General features: G+C 52.3%; 1 protein-coding gene across 4 annotated transcripts in view; it reads left to right on the forward strand.

The window, feature by feature from the left end:
- The first annotated feature begins 11,495 nt into the window (after positions 1 to 11,495).
- Positions 11,496 to 26,160, forward strand: part of CAPN5 (calpain 5) — a 52,124-nt gene continuing 37,459 nt past the window's right edge. Inside the window, exon 1 of one of the 4 annotated variants that reach the window (XM_077867137.1) lies at positions 11,496 to 11,622. The gene's annotated coding sequence lies outside the window, so the exon portion shown is untranslated. The other 3 variants (XM_077867136.1, XM_077867138.1, XM_077867139.1) reach the window with 3 other exon arrangements.

Consider the following 26,160-nt stretch of genomic DNA (forward strand, 5'->3'; position numbering starts at 1 on the left):
CCCTTATGATCGCATTGATCCCACTTACATAATCCGGGATTGTCTTCCTATCTTAAGGACAACTGATCAGCAATCTTCATTCCCCCTGCAATCTTACTTCTCTTTTCCCTTGTAACCTAAACTACTTATAAGCTCCAGGGGTTAGGACATGTGCATCTCTTGGGGGGACATCCTGCCTACCAGGATCCAATAAATATTTGTTGAATAAATGAACAATAGTTAAATAATAAACTAAAACTGATAAATGAACAAATGTGCTTCCTTCACACAGACCTCCCTGATGCAGACCCTCATGCTGGATAATTATCATTAATCCTGAATTCCCTTCTCCCTAGCTGCCATTTATCAAGTGCTTTACAGGCAGAAAACAAGAATGCCGAGACCAGGAGAGGACACCTTCCTTACTTTCTAGAAAGCCTAACTTCTGTGCTTTGTCAACTTCCTCCTCTTTTCCTAACAAGCAGATTGATTATCCCCACCTTACAGGTAGAGAGATTAAGACTCAAGAACTTTAGGGACGCCTGGGTGGCTCAGTGGTTGAGTGTCTGCCTTTGGGTCAGGGCATGATCCCGGGGTCCTGGGATGGATCGATCGAGTCCCACATCGGATTCCCCACAGGGAACCTGCTTCTCCCTCTGCTTATATCTCTGCTTCTCTGTGTCTTTCATGAATAAATAAATAAAATCTTCAAAAAAGATACATATATTTCAAAAAAGATTCAGGAACTTTACTGCTCAGAAGGGTTAGAACTCTGTAGTTGTGAGCCTGCTGCTTCACTCTGGGTCCTGGTCACCTTTTCCCTGAAGCTCAGCTGCTCTTGTCTCCAGGCCCAATGAAAGCCAGCATCCTGCAGAGCCCTGGCACCACCTGGTGTCGCCTGGCCCTCCGGCAGCCCAGCCCGGCCACCGCTCACCCCGCCCGGCTCCTCAGGCTCTTGCGCCCCACAGCCGCCAGGGGGCGCGCCCCTCACACGGTTTCTGTGAGGAGGCTGCAGGCAGGTCCCTGGGTAGGTGAAAATCTGGGCCCCGGGGTCCTGTGCCAGCGCTAGTTGACAAGGACCACACAAGCAGAGAAAATGATGGGCCTGCCTCACCCACAAACTGACATGAGAATCCTACATAAAATGCCAGCAGAGTGTGACAATATATAAAAAAGGAAAATGTGAGGCACCTGGGTGGCTCAGTGGTTGAGCGTCTACCTTTGGCTCAGGGCGTGATCCTGGGGTCCCGGGATCGAGTCCCGCATTGGTTTCCCCTCATGGAGCCTGCTTCTCCCTCTGCCTGTGTCTCTGCCACTCTCTGTGTTTCTTTTGAATAAAAAATAAAATCTTAAAAAAAATCTCAATCAATCAATCAATAAATAAATAAAAGGAAAATGTACCAGCATCTAGATGAGTTTATCCCAGAAATTCCAAGTGGATTTATTTAGCATTAGAAAAGCAATCACAGGGGCACCTAGGTGGCTTAGTGGGTTAAGCATCTGCCTTTGGCTTGGGTCATGATCCTGAGGTCTTGGGGCATCAGACACCCTACTCAGCAGAGAGTCTACTTCTTCCTCTGCAGCTCCACCTCCCCCTGCTCATGTTCTTTCTCTCTCACTCTCTCAAATAAAATAAATAAAAATAAAATCTTAAAAAAATTTTTTTAAAGAAAGGAAGATCTGTCAATGTGACATATCACATTAAGAGAAATATATCTCCAGTGCAGGAGAAAAAAAATGATAAAATTCAACATCCATTCATGATTTTTTTTAAGATTTTATTTATTTATTCATGAGAGACACAGAGAGAAGCAGAGACACAGGCAGAGGGAGAAGCAGGCTCCTCGCAGGGAGCCTAATGCAGGACTCGATCCCAGACCCCAGGACCACGCCCTGAGCTGAAGCAGACTCTAAACCACTGACCCACCCAGCTGTCCCTCTTTCTTTTTTCTTCTTTTTTTTTTTTAAGATACCGAGAGAAAGAGAGAGAGGGAGAGAGAGAGAGAGAGAGAGAGAGAGAGAGCGCTAGCTGGGAAGGGGCAGAGGCAGAGGGAGAGAATCTCAAGCAGGCTCAGCAGGGAGTGGTGGTGGGGCTGGATCTCACAATCCTGAAGTCAGGACCTGAGCTGATATCAAGAGTCAGTTGCTTAATTGTCTGAGCCACTCACGTGCCCCAGCCATTTGTGATTAAAAAAAAAAAAAAAATGTTTGTAAGAGGTGAAAGCATTTGAAAACATTTCTTTTAAGATTAGGAACAAGGTTCACCCACCACCACCATTTCTCTTCAACATTGCCCAAGAGGTGAGAGCACAGCAAGGCAAGATAAAGATACAAAAATATAATGACTTGAAAAAAAGAAAGAAAACTATCAAAACCTCAGAGGTCTGTGACTCTATCGAATCCAATTTCACCTTTCTATAACAAGTTTTTAAAAGATTTTATTTATTTATGAGAGACACAGAGACTGAGAGAGGCAGAGGGAGAGGCAGGCTCCATTGCAGAGAGCCCGATGTGGGACTCGATCCTGGGACTTTGATCCTGGGACTTCGATCCTGGGACTTCGATCCTGGGACTTCGATCCTGGGCTGAAGGCAGGCACTAAACTGCTGAGCCACCCAGGGATACCCTCTATAATGAGTTAATGTCATACTCCCTATCCTAAAGTGAAATTCTTGGATAATATCATCTGTCCACACATATATTTTCAAAATAATCACCATAATTCTTTAATTTTAATATTAGACTATTAAAAGAAAATATTTTAAATAAAAATAATTTGAATTGTGATGTGTAATTTCTTGGGCACAGCAAAACAAAACAAAACAAAACAAAACCCTTACAAATTTCCAAATCTCCTAACCAAGGGGCAGTACACCTCATTGAGAACCATTAGTCTACATAGAGAAAACCCACCAAAAATGCTCACGGAAAAATCCTGCAGATAATTGATTAATTTTTTAAATACCAAGTTTTCCAGATACAGAATCAGCATACAAAAATCAATTTAGGGATCCCTGGGTGGCGCAGCGGTTTAGCGCCTGCCTTTGGCCCAGGGCGTGATCCTGGAGACCCAGGATCGAATCCCACATCAGGCTCCCGGTGCACGGAGCCTGCTTCTTCCTCTGCCTGTGTCTCTGCCTGTCTCTCTCACTGTGTGCCTATCATAAATAAAAAAATAAAAAATAAATATTAAAAAAAATCAATTTAATTTCTATATAGTAGTAATAAGCCGTCAGGAAAAGTAATTCTTTTTTTAAGCACTATAATAGAAAGGAACCTGGAAGGCTCAGTTGGTTAAGCATCAGACTCTTGATTTCAGTTCAGGTTATGATCTCAGGGCCGTGAGTTCAAGCCCCATGTAGGGTTCCTGCTTAAGATTGTCTCTCTCCCTCAGGACGCCTGGGTGGCTCAGCGGTTGAGCATCTGCCTTCAGCCCAGGGCATGGTCCAGAGTCCCAGGATGGAGCCCCACATCAGGCTCCCTGCATAGAGCCACTTCTCCCTCTGCCTGTATCTCTGCCTCTCTCTGTGTCTCTCATAAATAAATAAAACCTTTAAAAAGAAAGATTCTCTCTCTCTCCCCCTCCCTCTGTACCTCCTCCCCTTTACCCCCTACCCCACTTACACACATGTCCATGTGCCCTCTCTCTCTCTCTCTAAAAAAAAAAAAAGAAAAAGTGCCAGAGAAACAAAAATGTACCTACAAAAATGTACCTAAGAATGAAAAAAAGATGAGCAAGAAAATAATTAAAAATTATTTTAAGAGTTTTTTTCTAAAACATCTAAATGTGGAGAGATAGCATGTTGTAAAGCACCTCTAAGTCTCTGAATGCTTTGAATCCTTACCCCAATCAGGCAACAGGGATTATTATCATCCCCATTGGCTAGATGTGGACATTGAGGCCCAAGTAGGAGAATGATGTGCTCAAGGTCACACCGGGCTTCTAGACTCAGGCCTCCTGCCTGCCATTCCTGGGCCCTGACCACTGCCCTCGCCGCCATGCCCGATGGCAAGCACACCCAGAGTTCAAGACTATAGCTGCACAAGGCCAGAGGCTGGCTTTCTGGGCTCCAGAGAGAAGGAGGCACATGTCCATGTGCCTATGGACACACACAGCCATAATACCTTTCATACCTTTAGTGGGAGGAAAACCTCAGCCCGGTCACTGTCCCTGGCACTTGTGTGGGGCGGGGGCAGCAGCCCTCTGAGCAGGAGAGGAGGGTGGAGCTCCAAAGTCAGGCTTACCTCAGCTGCCTCACAGTTCCCCTTCCCTGTTCCCTTCCCAGGCCTCCACCCATTCAATTCTAGAAACCCACCTGGGTGCCCCCGAGCCCCTGGAGGAAACTGCCAAACTCTCAGCATCACAACCATTCTTAGAGATGTCCCCTCTCCACCCTGGGATGATCATTCACAAAATTCCTCTGTAGTGTTGGTGACCCTCTTCTTCCCTCCTGCCCAGACTCAGCCTGACCTTTGAGTAATGAACAGGCTCATTAACATAATTTTCCCAGTAGAGGGCAGCCCCGGTGGCGCAGCGGTTTAGCGCCGCCTGCAGCCCAGGGCGTGATCCTGGAGACCCTGGATCGAGTCCCACATCAGGCTCTCTGTATGATGCCTGCTTCTCCCTCTGCCTGTGTCTCTGCCTCTCTCTCTCTCTCTCTCTCTCTGTGTGTCTCTATGAATAAATAAATAAAATGTTTAAAAAAAATAATTTTCCCAGTAGAATAGCAGTCTTTCCACAAGGTTGATTCTGATGCTCCCAAGAACCCAGAAATGACATTAGCTCATCAAGTGTCATCCTTTATTCTTTACTCCTGCTTTCAGAAGTTTGAAGCAATAGAGTAGGAATTTTTATTTGAGTTTTTTAATTAAAGATTTTATTCATTTATTCATGAGAGACACAGAGAGAGGCAGAGACACAGGCAGAGGGAGAAGCAGGCTCGCCATGGGGAGCCCAATGGGACTCAATCCTGGGACCCCTAGATCACACCCTGAGCCAAAGACAGATGCTCAACCATGGAGCCACCCAGGTGCTCCTGGATTTGTATTTCAGACAGTTCATTCAGCTGCAAATGAAGGGATCTGAGGGGCAGGAGGGGGGGCCTGGGGAGAGTGAGGAGATGGGGAGCAGGGGAGCAAGAAAGTGCCTGACCTGAGAGGAAGAAAGGAGTAGTGAGAGTCCAGAGGTCCTGGCAGGCGGAATGGGCAGGGCTTGGAGGTTTGGAGTACTAGCAGAAGGCATGGAAGGGAGGAAGGCTGGTTCGGGTCTCACCCAGGAACTTCAGCTTCATGGTTGTGATGCTGAGAGTTTGGCAGTTTCCCCTGGCAGCCTCCAGGGGCTCGGGGGCACCCAGGTGGGTTTCTAGAATTGAATGGGTGGAGGCCTGGGAAGGGAACAGGGAAGGGGAACTGTGAGGCAGCTGAGGTAAGCCTGACTTTGGAGCTCCACCCTCCTCTCCTGCTCAGAGGGCTGCTGCCCCCGCCCCATGGCAAGGTTCTTATGAAAATACTCTGGACTTTTTGGGAAGAAGTCTGTCAGTTCCTCAAAAAAAAAAAAAAAAAATCCACCTGGAGTTACTTTATGACTCAATAATTCTAACCCTAGGTATATATCCCAAAGAATGGAAAACATGGGTTCGTACAAATCCTCGTAGGTGAATGTCCATAGCAGCATTATCCATAATAGCCCCAAAGTAGAAAACTGTCAAAGACCCATCAACAGATGAATGGATAAGCAAAAGGCCCTATATACACACAGTGGAATGCAATCCAGCCATACAGTAGAATGAGTACACTGATCCATGCTACAACATGCATGAGCCGTGGAAACACCCTGCTGGGTGAAAGCAACCAGCCACCAAAGCCACCTAGCCTATGGTTGTATTTATGAAATGTCCAGAAGAACAAATCCATGAGATGGAAAGTGGTTTGGTGGCCACCAGGAGTTGGGGGGAGGCATGGAGAGTGATCACTAACGGGATGATGAAAATAGTCCGGGATGAGATCACGGTGATAGCTGCACCATTTTGCAAATAGACTAAAATCTAATGAATTTTACCCTTCCAAAAGGTGAATTTTGTGGTATGTAAATTATATCCCAATAATACACATTTACGAAGATACATTTGGAAACAAAGCACTGTCTCCAAGTCCCTGCTCTCCTGTTCCCATCCCTGTGCTCCACTCCTTCCCACCTGCCCCTCAGGAACCAGTCTCCACAGACTCATCTGTCCTTCCTGTATTTACTTTGTCCAAATGAGCAGATCCCCTGTGTGTGTTCTTATATTCTTTTCTTTCTGACACGAAGAGCAGCATACTATAGAGACACTCTTTTGGCCTTTGCTTTTTCTTTCACTTAATAGAATATCTGGAATTCATGTCATATCAATTCAGAGATTATTTTATTTTATTTTATTTTATTTTATTATTTTATTTTATTTTTTACAACTGCAGGGACCGCCTGCATGGCTCAGTGGTTGAGTGTCTGCCTTCTGCTCAGGGCGTCATCCAGGAGTCCTGAGATCAAGTCCCACATCGGGCTCCCTGCATGGAGCCTGCTTCTCCCTCTGCCTGTGTCTCTGCCTCTCTTTCTGTGTCTCTCATGAATAAAAAATAAAATCTTAAAAAAAATTTTTTTTAAAGGTAGTGGAAGGGAAGGTGGGTGGGGGATGGGGTAACAGAGACAGGCACTGAGGAGGGCATTTGATGGATGAACTCTGGGTGTTATATTATATGTTGGGAAATCGAACTTTAATAAAAATTTTTTTTTTTATAACTGCAAACTACTTCTTTGTATGGCTTGGCTATAGTTTATTCAGGAGTCTTCCATGTATAGTAGATTGTTTCCAAGATTTTGCAACTAAAAGTAATGCTTCAATGAAAAATATTTTGCATATGGGTTTTCACATGGCCAGAGGCCTGTCTTCAAGGTAGATTTATGGAAGTGGAGTGGCTGGGTGAAAGTGTAAGTGCATATTTAATTTTGTTAGGTATTGCCAAAGTTCTTTCCATAGGGTTGCATCGATTTGCTTCCCACCAGTGATGGACACAAATGTATTTGAATGCCTGTTTCCCCACAACCTTGCCAACATGATGTGTGAGGTGTTTTTCATTTTTTGTCAGTCTGACAGGTGAGGAGTGGTATCTTTCTCAGAGTTGTTTCAATTTGCCTTTCTTTAATTCTGAGTGTCCTTGAGTTTTTTGTTTTTTTTTTTTTTAAGATTTTATGTATTTATTCATGAGAGACACAGAGAGAGGCAGAGACACAAGCAGAGGGAGAAGCAGGCTCCATGCAGGGAGCCCCATGCAGGACTCCATCCCAGGACCCCAGGATCACACCCTGAGCCAAAGGCAGGCGCTTAACCACTGAGCCACCCAGGCGTCCCGAGTATTTTTTTCTACATGTTTGAGGGCCATTTTTTCCCCCAAGATTTTATTTATTTATTCAAGAGAGAGAGAGAACCCATGAGCAGGAGATGGAGGGGTAGGGGTAGAGGGAGAGGGAGAAGCAGAATCCCCTGAGCAAGGATCCCAGCTTGGGGCTCAGTCCCGGGACTCCTGGGATCCTGACCTGAGCAAAGGCAGATGCTTAACCGACTGAGCCACCCGGGTGCTCCTAATGGCCATTTTAAATATCTTTTTTGGTGAATTATCTGTCATGCCTTTCCCCTCATTTTACTATTGGATTTTTGGGTTTTGTCCCTCAACTTTTAAGAGCTCCTTATGTATTGGGGAGATCTGCCCTTTGTCTGTTGTATAATATTGGAATATTTTCTTCCAGTTTGTCACTTGTCTATGGACTTAGTTTATGGTGATTTGGAAAGTTTTTTTATTTTCATGTAGTCAAATGTATCAGTCTTTTCTTTTATGGCCTTTGGGCTTTGAATCATCATTAGAAAGGCTTTCCCAACATGACACTTAAAGAGGAAGTGGCTTATGTTTCCTTCTGGTCCTTGTATGGTTTCAGTTTTAAACTTAGAGCCCTAAACCATATAGTTTATTCTTTTGTTGACTGTAACATATGGATCTATTTGTTTCCTTTTCCTAATGGTTACCCAGGACCATTTATGACAAGGTCCATCTTTAGTATGTAACAAAGATGCATCTCAAATCACTGGGGTAATGATGTATTGGGGTCTTTTTCTAAATTTTTTAGCCTCTTGCAATTTGTCTATTCACCCACCAGTACCACCCATTTTTAATTACAGAAGCTTTTATTGTTTTAATGTCGGTAAACATTTTTGTTAAAAAGCTCTACGTCCAGTGTGGGGCTTGAACTCAAACTCCCAAGATCAAGAGTCCAAATGAGCCACTCAGGTGCCCTGACATTTTTAATATCTAGTAAACCCTCACAGTTTTTCTTTTCCAGTAGTTTCTTACTTGCATGTTTGTTTTTCATATGCTCTTCGGCATCAACTCATCTATCTTCATTAAATAGCTTGCTGTTATTTTTAATAGGCATATTTTTAATTTGCATCGAAGTTGCCAATTCACATAGGGAGAACTAACATCTTTATACTGTTGACTCATCCTATCTAAGAGCAGGGTATGTCTTTTCAATCATTCTTCCTTAGTGTCTTTCAAGAATGTTTCCATTTTTCCTTATGTAGGTTTTATACATTTCTAATTAAATTTGATCCTAAGCATTTAATCTTTTCTGTTGTGATATATCATAGATAGGGTTTTCTCTACCCTTATGTCCTCAGTTTATTATTTGTATATATAAGGTCTATCAAATTTTATATTTTAATCCTGCTACTTTACTGAACTCTTTTACTATTTGAATTAGTTTTATCATTGATTCTCTGTGGTTTTTCAGGTGTAACATTATGTCATCTGCAAATAGAGATAGTTTTATTTCTTCTTATTGTCAGACCTCCAATTGATTTCTCTTGCCTAAATAGCACTAGCTAATACCTGTGTGGGATAGTGGTGGAGCAAGTGGCCATTCTTGCCTGGTTCCTGATCTTCATGGAAATATTTCCAGTGTTTCTTGATTAAATAAGATGCTGGCTTTAGGACTACATTTTATTATTTGACAAAGTATCCCTCACTTCCTATTTCACTGAGTATTTTTATCATGAAGGGGGTTTGAATGTTCTAAAGACTTTCTTGGCATCCATAAAGAACATTATACGGTTTTCCTCTTAAATTCATTAATATGGCACATGCTTATCATGGGTTCACTTATATCCCCCAAAGATGTTGAAGTCTAATCCCCCAGTACCTCAGAATGTAACCTTACATGGAAATAGGGTTTTGAAAGAGGTGATCAAGAAATGAGGTCATTAAGGTCACTAATGAGGTCACTAATCCAAAAAGACTGGTGTCTTTATCAAAAGGGGAATTTTTAACACAGAGATGTTTACACACAAAGAGAGAACACATGTGAACATAAAAATACAGATCAAAGTGTTGTGTCTACTAGCCAAGAAATGCCAAAGATTGCCCGCCAACCACCAGAAGCAAGGAAGGAGGCACAGAACAGATTCTCCCTCACAGAAGGACTCAACCCAAATGACACCTAACCTTGGATTTCTAGGCTCTGGAACTGTGAGACAATAGATTTCTGTTGTTTAAGCTGCCCAGTTTGGGGTACTTTGTTATGGCAGCCCTAGCAAACCAATGCTATTAATGGATTCTCTAATGTTAAACCAACCTTGTATTCCTGGAATAAATGTCACTTGGTTCTGGTTGGTTCCTAATAATATCCAGGATGCTAGCAAAGTATAGGCAACCTGTCAGAGAGGCCTGGAATTCCTAGCAACTGAAAGGTAATCTTGTCCTCTGTGTCTGCTGAAGTCCACTGTGACCCTCTCGTTTCCTGCACTCTCAGGAGACTGCTGTTAGCCACCACTCCCAACCTGAAAGTTCTGAATGTCTGACTCATCTCTCTCCCTACAATCCTTGGCCTATAATCCATCCTATAGCCCCCCTGGCTAGATTGGAGTAGGGGAATTGGCTGACACGGTTATTTGAATATCCACTCCCCCCCCCCCACACACAGAGCCACTCCTCAAGCCGAGGGGCTTCCTTTAGGTTTCTCAAACAATAGCTAGCCAATTAGATCTGCTGAGATTTGAAAGAAATTATTATTGTTGTAAGAGTTTCACCTGAGAAACCTTGTAACACAGAGATAAGGTAACACACAGTCCAGATAAGGGTGTTCTGGACTGGGACAGAGAAGATTCTGTGTCCAGCCTCTGGTATGGAGCCTGCAGAACTATGGAGAGGGAAGTGGGTCAGCTTTGGGTGACAAAGGACTCTTCCAAGAGGAGTCGAAAGAGCTGCCCCATGGAGGGAATGAGGTCCCAGTTATAGGGGGATGCAAGCAGAGATTGGTTAGCCAGTCAGGAAGAGGAGGAGGTGGAGGAGAAGAGCACAAGAGTGGAGTCAGACAGGGTAGGTGTGGATCCTAGTTCTGCCATTTCCTACCTGTGTGGCTGGGGCATCTCCCTGAGGCTCATTTCTGTCATCTGCAACATGGGCCTAATGAGGGCTCCTGCAGAGGAGGTAGGCCCAGTGATGGCACCGTTCGATGACTCAGTTTATGAAGACTGAGTACCACCAGAGCATCATTGGAGCTGCACCCCTTCCTCAAGCTTGCTGGGAGACCGGGTTCTTCCTGGCTTGTCTGCAGACCATGCTCGACTGCCCCCTCAACAAGAGCAGGGCTGTGCTTCCCCTCACCCCCAACCAGGATGGGTGCCCTGGACCGGCCACTGTCTCTCTCTAGGCCTCTTTCCTCATCGGTCAGAGAAGGCAGAAACTGCCAGGGATGGGCTCAGAGTGGGCCCTTGCAATTCTGACCTTCTGGAATGCCTGGGCTTCTAACTAGCCATGTCTCTGCTTCTCAGGACCCAGCGTCTTCACAAAAAGTTGGTCTGGATGAGCGTAACATCACCTAAACTGTGCTGAGCACTTACTCTGAGCCAGGGAGCCACTCCAGGGGCTTTACAGGGATGGCCCATGAAATTCCCACAACTCTGTGATATGAAGGCTACTCCACTGATTTTATAGGGAGATGACTGAAGCAGAGAGGTTAGGTGGCTTGCCCAGGGTCACACTGCTGATGTGACAGCCCAGGCAGCGAGTCCAGAGTTCATGCTTGGAATCACCACCTGACACTCTTTTTGTGGTCCCCACACTCTGAAAACAAAAGGGGGACCCAACATCCACTGTTTTTGCAGGCCGAGGCAACAGACATGACCCCACACCCTATATGATGGGGCCGTCTTCCGCCTAACGACTGGCCTTTACCTAATCCTCACACATTTCTGCCCAAAGCCCAGTGTACAGACAGGAAAAGGGATAGAGGACTGGCCTGGATCACTCAGCCAGTAACCGGCAGACTGAGCACCCCGGTCACCAAGTATGACCGTCATCCCCGCGCTTGACCCTCAACCTCACGGGGAGGCCGAGACCCCACCGCCAGCTCTAAGAGGCCGGGAGAGAGTTCAGAGCCAGGAAAGAAGCACAAACAACAGGGTGGGAACGCTCGGGAGGGGGGGTGTGGCGTCGAGTGCTGCGGTGGGGGTGGGGCCTGGCGATGGAGGCGCCGGCGCTGGAGGCCCGAGGAGCAGCACTTGCCTCCCCGAGAGGGAAGGAAGAGCCTTCAGACGGCCGCAGAGCAGCTCCAGCGAGGTTTGGGGGGGGGGGGGGGGCGGCCTCGCGAGGAGCACGGCAGGCTGCAGCCAGGGCACGGGCCGAGCCGTGGGGTACTGGGGTACCGGTGAAGGAGTCAGGCACAGGGGCAGTTTGGGAACATTGTTCTGTGGGAGGCCGGTCACGGATGCACATTTGAAAGTCTTCCTAGGCTGGATCGGGACTGGGGGTGGGGGACGGACGGGGGGTGGGGAGGTGGCGCTGGAGCTTGCCTCCGGGGTGTAACATCTGGGGAGCCTGGGACCGAGACTGCGAGGTGGTGGTGGCCCCGAGTCGGGGTGCCCGAGAGGTTAATGCGGTGATTAACCGAGACTGAGAACCCGGTGAGTGGGCCGAGTTTCTCCATCTGCAAAGTGGGCTGGCACAGGCCTGGGGTGCCCAGACCGGGGAGGCAGGTCTCCCCGGAGCCCCTGCTGTGCCGGGGTTGGTCACCCACAAGCCTCCTCAACCTTGCTCCAGAAACACGCCCCTCCTGCGGCAGCCCCGTTACACACGCGCGAAGGCTCAGTCCGAGCCTGGGGCCGGCTGTCAGGGCCTCTGCGCGAGCCTCCCGGGGCTCTCGGTTCCCCATCCTCGTCCTGAACCTTGGCGGAGGGGAAGGCACAGGGCTCGCCTCAAGTCCTCTTTCCCCGGTCCCGTTTCGGCCTTGCACGGCTCGCCCCGCAGGATGCATGGCCACGGCTCGGCGGCCTGCGCGCCTTCCGGGGCGGCACACGACCTCGGGCAGACCTGGGCTCGGGCCTGGCGGGGCGCGGAGGGCTCCCCGAGATACTCCGGGGCGCACGGGGCGAGACTGGGAAGGAGGGAGGGCGGGGCCCGATGGAGCGGGGGGGGGGGGGGGCGCCGAGCCGCGCTGGCCCCAGGCTCCGGCCACCCCGGGCGGGAGCTCGGCGGCCACCTCCCTGCGGGCTCGCCCCGCGGCTCCGCGCCAGTTCGCCTGCGCAGCGGTGCCGGCCGCCCGCCCCGCTGCAGACCACGCCTCTGTCCCCAAGTGGGCGGAGGCCGCGGGGCGGGGCGGGCGCAGCCCCGGAGTCCGAGCGCGAGCCCCCAGCCCCGGGCCAGCCGCAGCCGATCCCGGCCCGAGCCCGAGGCCGGCAGCTCGGGGTGCGGTGCCCGCGCGGTGCCCCGCGTCCCAGCCGGGCAGGTAGGAGGCGCTGCGCGGAGGGAGGCGTGTGCGAGCGCGCGTTCGCGTGTGTCGGAGGTGCGTGTGCGGGCGCAGCGCGGGCCGGTGCGTGCCCGCGGAGACGAATCGGTGCGCGGGGGCGCACCCCCAGGCGGGGGAGGAAGGAGGTGAGCGCGGGCCTGGAGGCCCGAGGCGGGGGCGGGGAGAGGCTCCGACGGTCCGCCCCCCCCCCCCCCCCCCCGCGGCCCGGGGCGTCTTCCACCTCCCCTGGGGTGGGCGCTCCGGAGCCTGATTCTTAGTCCCGACGCGCTGAGGTTTAACCCCCGGGACCCGACTGTCCCTTCTCTACCTCCGTTCCCCTTTCCTGGTCTCTGCTCAGCCCTCTGCCATCCGCTCGGTTCCACCTCCCCACCTGGATGTGCCCCCGGCCTCCCCCGCCCCGGAAGCTTGGGGAAGGGGCAGGGCCAAGGCCAGGCCGATTCCCTCGCCGACCCTCCACCCAGGTTGGATAGGGGCCTTTTTTTGGGCTGCTGAGCTTGGGTGTGTCAGAGGGGGCCGGGGAGATCTGGGAGAGAATGGATCTTGGGCTTCTCTGCCTCCAGCCCTCAGAGCTGGGGACCTGGGGACACCTGCCTGGGGTCCAGAGGTGAAGTAGAACAGAAGATCATGAAGAGGTGCCAAGTCTGCCCAGGTTTCATTTCATGTAGTGGGATTGAGCCCCTCCCAGCCCTCCCTGGGGTGAAGAGGGTGGGGCAGAGGGCTAAGTGAGCTCCCTCGTCTCTCAGGGCTGCTGAGCTAGAATTTGAACCTGGGTTTGGCTCTCAAGTCAGAATCTTCTTCCTGTAGCAGCGTTGGAGAGCAAAGTGTTGAGGTCAGCTATTCCTAATATTCTAGGGAGGGAAAAATCTGGGTGGACTTCCTGGAAGAGAGGGGTTTGTGGGTAGGGCTCAGCCAACCCAGAGTGTGAGGCCTCCTGGGGAAAGCACTGTGTTCTCTTGCAAGGATTAAGACCTTTCAGCATCTTTGGGACTGGTCCCTGCTCCGGTCCCCAGAGCCCTGGGGTAGGGGTGGGGAGGCCTGACTGCTTTTCTTGGCTGAGGGTACTGGGCAGGGTGGGGTGGACCCAGCTGCGACTGCCTCAGGCCAGGCCAGAGCTGGGTGCCAGGACAATGAGGTGGGGTCATTGCCCCAGGAACTTCCCTTCTGACTGGTGAGGAGGCAGTTGGGGCCACAGATAAGCCCCTGCGCATGCGCCTAGTGCTGGAGCCCAGGGCAGAGACCTGCCTGGGCACTGGGGGAGATTTCCCTGCAGATACACCAGTGCTGGGTCTCAGAGGGTGAAAAGTTCGCCAAGCAGAGGAGAAGGGGCAGGGCAGGGCAGGTCTAGGGAAAAGGCGTGGAGGTGCGAAGTGGAATGATAGCCCTGCGGGGAGGGGGCGCATCAGATGGTCAGATGTGCATCTGACAAGTGCCATCCATCTTTGGCTCTGTGTTCACTGGGCTACTGTGGAGGCCAGTGAGGAGGAGGCCGCAGCCGGGAGAGGCGCTCTCCCCTCTCCCCTGCCTCTCCTCCGCCCAACCCCCCCTCCCAAGGCCTAGGTTTGGTACAGGGAGGAGCACCTGATAGAGATTCCAGAGCAGGGGTGGTGTGCATGGCAAAAGGGTTGCACCGAGACCTCTTTCAGAGGGACCCCGTACAGAGGGAGAGTAGGTCGAGGAGCCCTTTCTGAGATGGGGCCACCACTGGGGGAAGGCAATGAGATGGACAGTTGGCTGTGGGAGGACTGTGGGGCAACATCCAGGACACTGCTTCCAGGCCTTCTGGCTGCTTCTGCCCTCACCGCAGTCTCTCGGGACAGCCCTGAAGCCCTGGTCCCCGAACAGCAAGCAGGTGCCCTCTCCTACCTGCAGGGCCTGTCCTTGTATCCAGGCTTCTTCTCTGAGACTGGCTCTGCCCTTGACTGTGCCCAAGGATAGATCCTGCCTAATGACAGGGACTCGGGGGCCGACCACGTTTAAGGTAGATCGTGTCACCGAAAGGGCTATACTAAGTGCATGGTGTTTGATAGCCATTATAATTAATGGTACAGCTGATCCTTGAACAACGTGGGTTCGAACTGCACGGGTCCACTTGTACGTGGATTTTTTTTACAGGACGATAACGTAAATGTATTTTCTCTTCCTTATGGTTTTCTTAATAATACTATCTTTTTTCTAGCTGAGTTTATTGTAAGATTGCAGTATATAATACATACAGCGAACAAAATATGTGTTAATCAACCGCTTATGTTATTGGTAAGGCTTCCGGTTAACTGTGGGCTCTTAGTAAGGTTTTGCGGGGAGTCAAAAGTTATATGTAGATTTATTTTTTTATTATTTTTTATTATATTATTTTATTTTAAAGATTTTATTTATTTACTCATGAGAGACACAGAGAGAGAGAGAGAGAGACATAGGCAGAGGGGGAAGCAGGCTCCATGCAGGGAGCCTGATGTGGGACTCGATTCCAGGACCCTGGGATCATGACCTGAGCCAAAGGCAGATGCTCAACCACTGAGCAACCCAGGCCGTCCTCCTCAAGTGCTCTGAGTGCCCTTAGGGTCCTTTCTTCCAGTCCTCAAGCCCTGCCTAGAGACCTCTTCTGCCCCTTCCTGCCTTGCCCTTGCTGCTCAGAACAAACAGTTCTTGGCTGGCAGTGGTCCCCCAGGCCTCACCTTTAAGGACCGCCCCCCACCCCAGTTTTGTAGCGTCTCCTCCCTGGGGTGAGGATGAGACCCTGGGATGGCATTTGGCTGGGCCAGGCTGCCGACTTCCTTGGCCTCAGGGCCTACTTTTCCCTGCTCACTGAAGGCAAAATGGGTTCAGTCCCTTTGAGATTTTAATCCAGGCTGTTGTAGGAAGGCAGCCCTCATGCTCCAACACAGGAAGCTAATGGAATGTGAGCCTTTGCTTGCCGCAGCTGTCTGAGCTACTGCTCCCCATTCTGCTTGTTCAGAGATGTTTGCTAGGGACCCCAACTTTCTCGGGGCTCTGGGGTGTGAGAGCGCTGGTGGTTGAGGCTGTGGTGGCCTGTGGTTTTCTGCCTCAGTGGGGTCTGTGGTCTTGCAACCAGAGCAGACAAAGCCCATCCATTGGTACTCAGCTAACCTTCCCTGGGCGGGGGTGGGGGGTGGGGGGGTGGTCAGGGGGTGGCTACAGGGCCTTGCGTCCTGGGGGACCAAATGCAGAGAGCCCACTGACCTGATCTGCCTGCTGCTGCCCAGCCAGCCCCTACCCCAGTGCCGCCTGCTGCTGGGTGACTTAGGCCAGTTGGGGTGAGGTCAATCCTGAGTGGCTTGTGACCAGTAGCAGGAACTAAGACACCGAAGTTTGGGGTGACTTTGTTTTACATTGAAGTGATTCAGGGTGTCATAACTTCTTCCTCGCTTGCTTGCTCACTCATTCACTCCCTTGAGCAGGAGAGAGGTGCAAGGCCACACACGTGCCTGCCCATGAGCTTCTCCAGGGTTAGCGTTCGTTTTCTCTTGCTGCAGTAACAATGAATGCAAACTTAATGGCTGAAAACACCACCATCTTATTCTCTGACAGTTTGGAGGTCAAAAGTCTGAACTGAGTCTTAATGGGACTAAGATGGTATTCGCAGGGTGGTTCCTTTTGGAGGCTCCAGGAGAGGCTGTTCCTCGTCTCTTCCAGTTTCTGATGGCTGCTGGCATTCTTGTGACCTCAGGACCCCAATCTCTCTCCTTCCGTTGCCCTGTTGCATTGTCCTCTTCTAGGCTCATATCTCCCTCTGCCTCCCTTTTATTCATTTAAGATATTATCTATTTATTTGAGAGATGGCGAGAGAGGGAGAAGCAGGCTCCCTGCTGAGCAGGGAGCCTGATGTGGGGCTCCATCCCAAGACCTTGAGATCATGACCTGAGCTGAAGGCAGACACTCAACTGACTGAACCACCCAGGTGCCCTCTGCCTCCCTTCTATAAGGACACCTGTGATCACATTTAGGGCCCGTCTGGATGATCCAGGATAATCTCCACAACTTGAGACCCTTAAATACATATGTGAAGTCTCTTGCTGTAAAAGGTAACATTCTCAGGTTCCAGGGATTAGGACATTGACATTTGGCAAGGGGCATTATTCAGCCTGCCATAGGGACCAATTGCGGTGTCACTGCAGGCCATTCTGAAAGATCTCCTTCCCAGGTGCCCATTGGCCACTGGCTTCCACCATGTGGCCACGCTCAGCATCTGTCTCTCCCCAGCCTAGGAGCTTTTGTGTGCAGAGCCTGGGGTTATGGCACCTCTGGCCCTAGAGCCCAGCCTGAGACCATAGTAGCCAGAGCTCAAGGATATTTGGAATGTGCTGGCATGCCCCCACAGGTTGCCCCAGTGACCAGATCCCATCCTGCACCCAGCAGTAGGTTAGGCCTTTCAGAGAGGTGCACAGCTCATTGCAGACATTCATTCAACAAACCCAGTGCTGTGCATGGTCACTTGATCCCCACCATCATCCTATGAGGGCTGGGTCCTGGTGGGAGCCCCATGTTGCAGATGAGCATGGTAAGGCCAGTGAGGCTAAGTCCTGCCTCGAGCAGAGGTGTGAGGAGAGCTCGGCCAATAGAGCAGAAGACCTTGGTTTTACAGACGAGAACTCTGAGGCACAAGGAGGTCAACTGTCTCCCCATATGAGGATGAGGATGAGGACCTGGACGGGATGTGCTGAGGCTCTACTTCGTCCCCAGGGCACTGGAGACTGCCATGGGTGGGAACATGACCTGGTGCAGAGCAGTGCACCGATGCTGCAGGTGCTGCTTACTCCCTCTGCCTGGAGAGGCCGTTGCCATCTGAGGAGGCGATGTGGGCCTCCTACTGCCCCCAGGAGACCCCCAGTCAGAGAGCCTCTGGCCTGCGTGCTGCGGACCCTGCCTTAGTGTCGGTCACTGTATCCTCCGTACAGCCAAGGCCATGCCATACAGGCCCTGCTTCTCTCTCGGTGGCTGTTTCTACGCTCTGGCCTGTGTGCCTGCGCCCTGGCCTCCACTCCGCCTTGCCGTGAGCCATGCAGGAGCCCGCCTCAGACCCCGGCACTCTCCCCAGGACTCAGCCTGGCTTTCAGGACTATCATAACCCGGTCTGGCAATGTTTCTATGCTGGTCCCTTCTTCCCTCTTCCTCTTCCCTGCACCCCATCCTCCAGCCTTACCTAAGTGGTTTCTTTTTCCTAGGGTGTTCCATCTTCCTCCTAACCTTCCATTTATACCTCTTGAAATCCCAGCTCCCCACTTTGAGATCCTACTTTGATGCCTCCTCCTCCACGAGCCTTTCATGCCCTGTCTGAAGGAATCAGTGCCCTTTTGGAGCAGATCTCTCGGCTTGGTACTGGGGGCACTGTGTCTCCTCCACCAGGCTGACCTCCTGGGTGGAACTCTGCCTGACGCATCTGCCCCTTGACCAGGCACAGGGCAGGTGTGGGGGCAGGTTGGAAGGGAAACACCCACTGAGCCGAACTCCCAAGGGCTGATGAGCAGGTCACTGTCTTTGTTTGAGGGAGGGATGGAGGGCCTGGTGGAGCGGGACTCTGACATGACACAGGCCCGGGGCTCGGTCTGGAATGCATCCCTTTCCTCTCTGAGCCCCTTGACGTCATCTGCAGTGAAAATAGCACAGCTCATTTGTGAGGCTGAGCAGGAGCTTGAACTAGGATTGAATGTCCGCTTCCCTGTCTGAGAAATGGGTATCATTTCAGCAGGTTTCCAGCTTGGGCCTTGAGGGGCACGTGGTGCTAGAAGCATAGCCAGCCTGTTCAGGAAGCAGGAAAAGGGGCTGTCCCAGTGACAATCCAACAGATTGAAAAAGGCAAGGGGTGTCCCCTTCCCAGCCATTCAACCTACAGGCCAGAGAGGGCAGGGTCACATGGCACAGGGGAGTCAAGGGGGCTTCAATTACCTGATCAAGTCTCATTTTGTCAGGTGGTTTCCCTTGTGGGGAGTGGGTAGTGCCTATGAGCTGCAGCTCCGAGTGTTACCCCCACCCACCCAGGGAGGACAGGAAGCAGCCCCTGTGGGTGGCGCTCAGCTGCACCTGCCCCTCTTTCCAGCACATTCTCCACAGGTTGTGGTTCGGGACTGGGAGCTCCAAGGTAGGGTGACAGCTGCCCTGGTCTCTCAGGATGCAGGACTTTCAGTGCACAGACCAGGGGGACTAGCTGCTTGCGTGCCTGGAGCCCATCCCCTGCCCAGGGGCTGCCGCCTCCAGGAGTGTGGCTTCTTCTCGTTCCTGCTGTCAGCCCAGCAGGTCCCAGGCTGCAGGGTCCCAGGAACCCCCCTTGTGGAGGGTTCCCCTTTCAGGTCTGCCTGCTTACTGAGATTCCCTGTGGAGGGACCCACGGCCCAGTGAGGACCAGCTGCGGGCAGAGGCCTGGGGACTCAGCCAGGACCACACAGAGAGCCAGCCTCAAAGCTAGCTTTTCCCTCAAAGGCACTGCTGGGGGTTCATCAGCACCCTGGGCCCAGAGAGAGACCCTGTGCCCCAAGTGTGCCCGGCCCTGCCCTCCAGACCCCCCAGTCTGCGAGCAGTGGGTGACGTGGTTGGGTTTATGTGTTCGAGAGATCACTGCAGCTGGGTGGGGACTGGATCGGACACGGACACGGTCGGGGGAGGGGAGTGGAGAAGAAAGACAGGATTGCCCAGCCCTGGTGCCAGGCCGCCTGGCGTTGCTGGAGTGACTCACTGCACCCGGCCCCCGGCCCTGCTGCTGGAGCGGGAGTGTGAACCCGAGTGTGAACCCGAGTGTGAAGCGGTGGCCCAGCTCCCCTCCACACGCACTCCCTCCCCGCCCCACCACGCTTTCCTCAGCACCTAGTACACGCAGGAGGCCAAAATATAGCCCCTGGAGCACAGAGATAGACTCCTTGAGCTTGCTGGTGATGCGGGAGCTCGGAGCTAGAGGACAGTGGGGCGGGCTGTGGGATGAGGGGGACGCATACATCGACAAATCCAAAACCATGCAGGGACGCCTGGGTGGCTCAGTGGTTGAGTGTCTGCCTTTGGCTCAGGTCGTGATCCCAGGTCCCGGGATCGAGTCCTACATCGGCTCCCTGCAGGGAGCCTGCTTCTCCCTCTGCCTGTGCCTCTGCCTCTCTCTGTGTGTCTTTCATGAATAAATACATAAAATCTTTAAAAACAAAACCATGCAGGCAATCAGGTGGTCACCAAAGCCTGGGGCTCTCCCGTTCAGCCCCTCCCCGGCATCTGGCCTGGCCTGGTCCTCGGCCACAGACCCTTTTCTCAGCATCTGCCCCTAGGTCTCACCCCTCCGCCCCACCTGGGCTACCCTCTGCCCTGGTAGGAGCCCCAGCCTGGCAGCCTGGCATCCCAGCCTGGCAGAGCTGGTCCTGCCAGCTTTCCCCGCCCCCGGCTCCACACCCGGGCCTTCCAGCTGTTCCTCGGTGCTCTCCTGCCTTCCCTCCATCTGGAGTGCGTCCTGGCTGCTCTCCCCCTGCGCCCCCTGCGGCTCTGGCCTAGCCTTCAAGCCTTGCTCTGGTTCCATCTTGAAGAGACACCACCGTTCTTCCTGTTGCTATAAGCCAGCCTGCAACGTGCCTTCCTCCGGGGAGCACTGACTGCTGAGTGCCTGGCTTCGTTCATCGTTTGTGTCATGTCTGTCTGTGCCTCCCTTGCGACAGCCGGGAGGATCTGACCCTCGTTGTCAGCTCAGGGCCAGCCCAGAATGGGTGTCAGCGAAGATCTGCATGTTGGCATTGTCTGTGTCCCCGAAATTATGAGATGCAGCTGATCGGCCCATCCTTGACTTTGTGGCTGGCAAAGGGGAGGGGGCCCTGTGGCTTGGAGTGGGCTGTAGCGGGAGGTCGAGGAGGGGAGATGGGGGGGCTTTGGTTGCTGGGCCATGGGTGTGGGGCATCACTGGCTGCTTCGGCTGGCACCGGATGGAGCCCCTCTGCTGGGCCTGTGCTGCATCATGGACACCCACTGTGGCGTGTGGGGAATCAGCTCAGAGGAGGGACCCCCAGCAGGCCTTCCTGTGGGCTCCCTTTAACCCCCACAACTGGCTGCTCACCAAGAGGAGTTGAGTCTCCCTCTCAAGGAGCTCAAGGACCTGCTTGCTTTCCATTTACACGTGAGTCTGTCATTTCGAGTCCTGTGGCCTGCCTTCTGGTTCTTCTGCTCCAGTCTTATACTTTGCTAGTGCATTCTCCATGTGGCAGCCAGCTGGGTCTCACGTCGCTCACCTGCTCAGCACCCTTCTCACTTTTCCATCACCCAGAAGGGACCCCGGTCTCTCGCTGGTGTTCCAGGACCCCTACTGGGCTCTGATGAGCCTCACCTATGACCTCTTTCCCACCACCCCCTGCCACCCTGGGTTAGCCCAGCTCCTCGCCCTGAGCTCCATGCCTGCGGTCGAGATTGTCTTTTGGGGTCCCCAGCTGGTACCCCCTTCTCAGATAGGAAACCCTGGAGGTGTGTGCCTGGTTGGGGTACCCTTCCCTTGTGGGACCCTCTCTTGGGTTGGAGCACTCCTGGTGTCAAAACCACAGTGCCCTGAAAGGAAGAGGAGGAGGCTTGCAGAAGGGCACACAGCCCGTGTGTAATGAGGCCAGGCCAGGCCCCAGCCCGGGGCTCCTTCCCTGCTCCCCACCCTAGGTTGTCCCACCCTGGTGCCAGGCAGAACCCTCCAGGGCTGTACTGTCCAGCTTGATGGGGGCCCAGGACTGGCAGGATTGGGGGCACTAGCTTCAGCCAGCCCTTCTGCCCAGGGCACTGCACTGGCTTTTCTGTTTAACATTTTATTAAAGCATAACTGCCCCGTGGAACAGTGCATAAATCACAGGCACACAGCCCAGTGACCGCACCCTGGCAGCCACCACCCAGATCAAGAAGTGGTATTAGCAGATCCTGGAAGGCCCCTCGGGGCCCTTGCAGTCACTGCCCCAAACATAACCACTCTCTTGTCTCCTGTTTTTTTTTTTTTCTTTTTTTTTTTTTTTTCCTGTCTCTTGTTTACCATAGATGGGTTAGGCCTGCTTTTCAATTTTATATAAACGGGATTGCTGTATGGCTTCTCTTGCAGATGGTTATGCTTGGGAACTCCACCTGTGGCGTTGCATGGATCAATAATTTGCTCATTTTCATTGCTGGATACTATTCCATCGCAACACCGTATTTATCCTCTTTTGTTGATGGACATTGGAGTTTTTCCTGATTTTCAGCTATACAAACACTACAGCGATAAACGTTCTTGTATGTGTTTTCTGGTGTATACGTGCATATGTTTCTATGCAGTATATACTTAGGAGTAGAATTGCTGAATGATGCATTTGTTCAGATTTAATAGGTATGTCAAATGTTTTCGCAAAGTGATTGTACCAATTCATAGTTCTACCCCTGGTGTAGAGGAGCTGTAGGAGTGTGTGTGTGTGTGTGTGTGGTGGTGGTTTTCACTGTAGCCATTCTGGTGGGGGCTATAGTGGTATCTCATCAGGGTTTTATTTTATCATTTTATTTTTTTAAGTAGGCTCCATGCCCATGTGGGGTGTGAACTCAGGACCCTGAGATTAAGGGTCACGTGCTCTACCTGCTGAGCCAGCCAGGTGCCCTTCTCCCTGTGGTTTTAATTTGCATTTCTTTGACGAATAGTGAATTCAAGGGCTTTTTTTCTTCTTCATTGGCCATTTGGACATGCTCTTTTTCTTATGTTTTCTTTAAAAAAACGTTATCATTTTCCCTTTTGGTTAGATTTGCAATCTATGTTGAATAGTTTTTTGTGTATAGGGGTCAAGACAAATGTTTCCATATGGATAAACCAGTCAACCCAGCACCATTCAAGGAAAAGACTGTCTTTCCCCCAGTGCACTGTGGCATCATGTTGTCCACCTGGTGGCCTTTTTTCTGGACTTTCTCTCCTGTTCTATTCTGTTTCACTGGTCTGTTTGTCTCCCCTGTGCTAGTACCACACTGTTTAAATTATTAGAGCTTTAAGATGGGTCTCGTTAACTGCCAGTGTGACCCACTCGGGTCCTGGAGGGCTGTCCGCCTCCTTCCTCACCTGCAGTCTGCCCCCCGGGGCTCTGTATGGCAGAGGCCCCTCCTACACCACTGGGAACATCATTGCTTTCTTTAAATCAACTTTCTTTTTCCTTAATATTTCTTAAAGGAAACCGTGCATCTACTAAACAGAAAGTCAGCATTACTCTCCACAAGGCAGCTGATAGAATCTTAAAAATAAAGTAAAAACAGCCCAAAAGTCCATTCTCCGCCAGGTGCTGATGTGCTGGACATGAGGCCTCCTTCTCCTTTGTCAGGTGGGTGGGCAGGGGCCGTGAGGAATAGAAGACCCTCTAGACCGAACCGAGGTCCCCTTTGGGAAAGTCCTCGAGAAAGAACTGGATGGGTAGAGGCTTTCTTACTGACACATTGGAGTACCCCCCTAAGGGATCACGCTGTTGTTCCGGGGCCCTGCTTTGGGAAGCCCCGGTGTGATACAGAGTCTAGAAGCTTGGGATCCAGCCAAGAGGCTGCAGAATTAGGACTCGTACCTCGAAGCTCTCATCTATAAAATGGGACTAAACGTCTCTCTCCTGTTCCTCCCTGGGTGTGGTGGCTGCAGCATCCAGGGAAGGCTCAGTGGTGCCAGCCCCCTCCTGCAGTTGGGTCAGTGTGACCTGCTGCAAGATGAGCCCTTACCCCACCCTGTGCACAGCTGGGCAGTCCACACCACCTCCCGCAGGCCCAGGGAACAGCAGACTAGGCCACGGCCTCCTGGAAGTGGGTATACAGCATTTCCAAGGTGAGGACAGAGAGTCTTGTAGGGCAGGCCTGGGGCAGATGCCACTTTCTTTCCCTGTCACCTGAGAAGCTACAACCAGGTGGCTGACAGCCACTCAGAGTGGTTAACAGCTCACTTGAGGACACAGCATTAAGTGGTGTGGTCAGGGCTCAAGCTCTGGTCTGACTCACCTGCCAGATAACTGGTTGCTCTGAGCTTCCTGGTGAGCACTCTCAGGCCCTTGTTCTGAGCCAGGTCAGCAATCCCCTGCTCAGTCTGCAGGCCCCACTGTGCCAGGCTGGGTCTGAATTACCTTGCACTTTCCTGCCTCTGAGACTTTACTGGAGCTGTTCCCTCTGTCTGGAATGGCCTTTCTCTCGAGAACAGCTGGCTTCTGGGACCAGGCCTTTATGGAGGCCTCCTTGCATCCCTCTTGCTGGAGTCTCAGAAATGACATATTCTATGCTGCCTTGTGTCTTTTGGCCACACCAGACCATGGAGTTCCTTGGGGACGGGAACCCAGAATTGTCGTTACCCTCCTGGCAGGGGTGTGGAAACATGACAGGTGGACCCCCGACAGCAGTCCTGACCTCCCTCAGAAGCACAGTGCGTTCAAGTATACACTTTTTTTTTTTTTTCGGATTTTTAAATTTATTTATTCATGAGAGACATAGAGAGGCAGAGACACAGGCAGGGGGAGAAGCAGGCTCCATGCAAGGAGCCCGATTTGGGACTCAAACTCGGGAATCTGGGATATGCCCTGAGCCAAAGGCAGGCACTCAACCGCTGAGCCACCCAGGCGTCCCTGTTCAAGTATACAGAACGCGGTTCCATGTGGCAGTGTCTCCTTTGATCCTCCCAGAGACCCTGGCATGTTAGCTCTTTCTTTCCAGACAAGGACCATGTAGACCAGAGAGGTGATATGGTCTCTCCAGGGTCACACAGCTTAGGAGGACATCGGGAACTAAAGCCAACACATCAAGAGCTGGAGAAGGGCCGGCTGCTATGGAGAAAGCCTGGGCAGGAGCTGTGATGCCCCCTGGGACAGCAGGGGTATGGGCACCCACTGGCACCTAGCCAGCAGGAGTGGTGGTGGGGAGGCCTGGAGGCCTGGTCCCGCAGGAATGGGCAGGCCCTGCCTTCAGGGGCCCTGAGAGCTGGTGTGGCTCTGGGCTCTGACACAAAAAAGCTGATCCCTTTGGTGGTCCCTGCCACTCTTTGAGTCTGTCTCCCATCCAGGAAGGGACTCCAACCTCACCTGCGTTGGCTCTTTCAACACAGATTTACTTCTGCCCCAGTGTTGGACCCTGGGGCCACAGAAAGGAGCTGGAGGGGGCTGGCCAGGTCCTACGTGGGTGGGGCACTATGTAATGGGTATCATCACAGGGTTCCAGGACTGGAGGGGGCAGGGGCAGGTGGGAGGGAGTCCTTGGGCTGAGCTTCGAAGGGTGACCAGGAGTTCTCCGGGAATGCATGCACTTGTGGAAGGAACAGTGTGTGCGGAGGCCCTGAGTAAACAGCTGTAGGGAACTGCCAGGGGCTCTTAGCACCAGACCTTGGCAGGGAGAATGATGGGGGTGGGGTGAGCTCGGCAGGGGCCCAGGGAGGAGGCCGCAGGGGCCCAGGGAGGAGGCCGCAGGGGCCCAGGGAGGAGGCCGGCTGAAAGACTAGGAAGCTCAGACTTTCCTGTTAATACCCGCTCACTTGCAGTGCACCCTGAAGACGTTCAGAAACAGGAAGCGCCAAGCACGGTGCTCCAAGCTCAGGCCCAGAGAGAAGAGCCCCCGGGTTTGGAAGCTGGGCTCCTGACTCCTGGTTTAACCACGGCCTTAAGTGGTGATGCCTGCAGCTACTGGGAGAGGGCAAAGCTCAGAGGCTCTTGGCTCTGTGACCCCAGTGGGTGGAGTGGGAGGTGACCCTGGGGCCCTGGAAAGTGAGAGGGCAGTGCAGAGGTGCAGTGTGTGCAAAGGCCCGGGCTGGAAGAGCCTGGCCTCAGTAGGCCAGGCAGCCTTGCTGGCAGGGGTGCAGCTGGAGAGGTGGCCAAGCTGGGGCAGACCTTCAGCCAGCCCTGGGTCCAGCCATGCTTTCCTGTCTCTGTCCCCACGTCCCTTCTGTCCTCCTGAGAGCAGAGCCTCTGGAGCGTTCACGGGGTGTGGCCGGGAGGGCTGTGAGAACCCTCCTTCTCCCCTGGTCTGGGTGTGCAGCCTCGGCCAGCGTGCTGCCCCTCCCTGGGCCCTCTGCGCTCTGGACAGGGAATTGCTAGGGCTGATTTCTGGGATCCTGCTTTCAGCTTCTTTGATATAATTCCTGCAGCTTTAATTGCTTCCTGAGCAGGCCCTCCCGGAAACTGTGATGCTAATGAATCTCCCTGGGGGGCTGTGTGCCAGAAGCCAGGGGCTGGCTTTCCAGGCTCTCCTCTTCTCTTTCGATCAGGCCTCCGAAGACTGGAAGGATGGGGGAGAGGGGCTGGGTTCTGGGCCTTCCTGACAGAGGGAGATGGCCAGAGAGGTTAAGTGGTTGGGCTGAGGTCACACAGCAGCAGAGCAGACCCAATGTGGATGTGGGGCAGAAGGTGAAATGACAGTGTGTCCTGGGCAGGCAGGGACCGTGAGTC

Source organism: Canis aureus, chromosome 23 (genome assembly GCF_053574225.1).
Source record: "Canis aureus isolate CA01 chromosome 23, VMU_Caureus_v.1.0, whole genome shotgun sequence".
Classification (NCBI taxonomy): domain Eukaryota; kingdom Metazoa; phylum Chordata; class Mammalia; order Carnivora; family Canidae; genus Canis; species Canis aureus.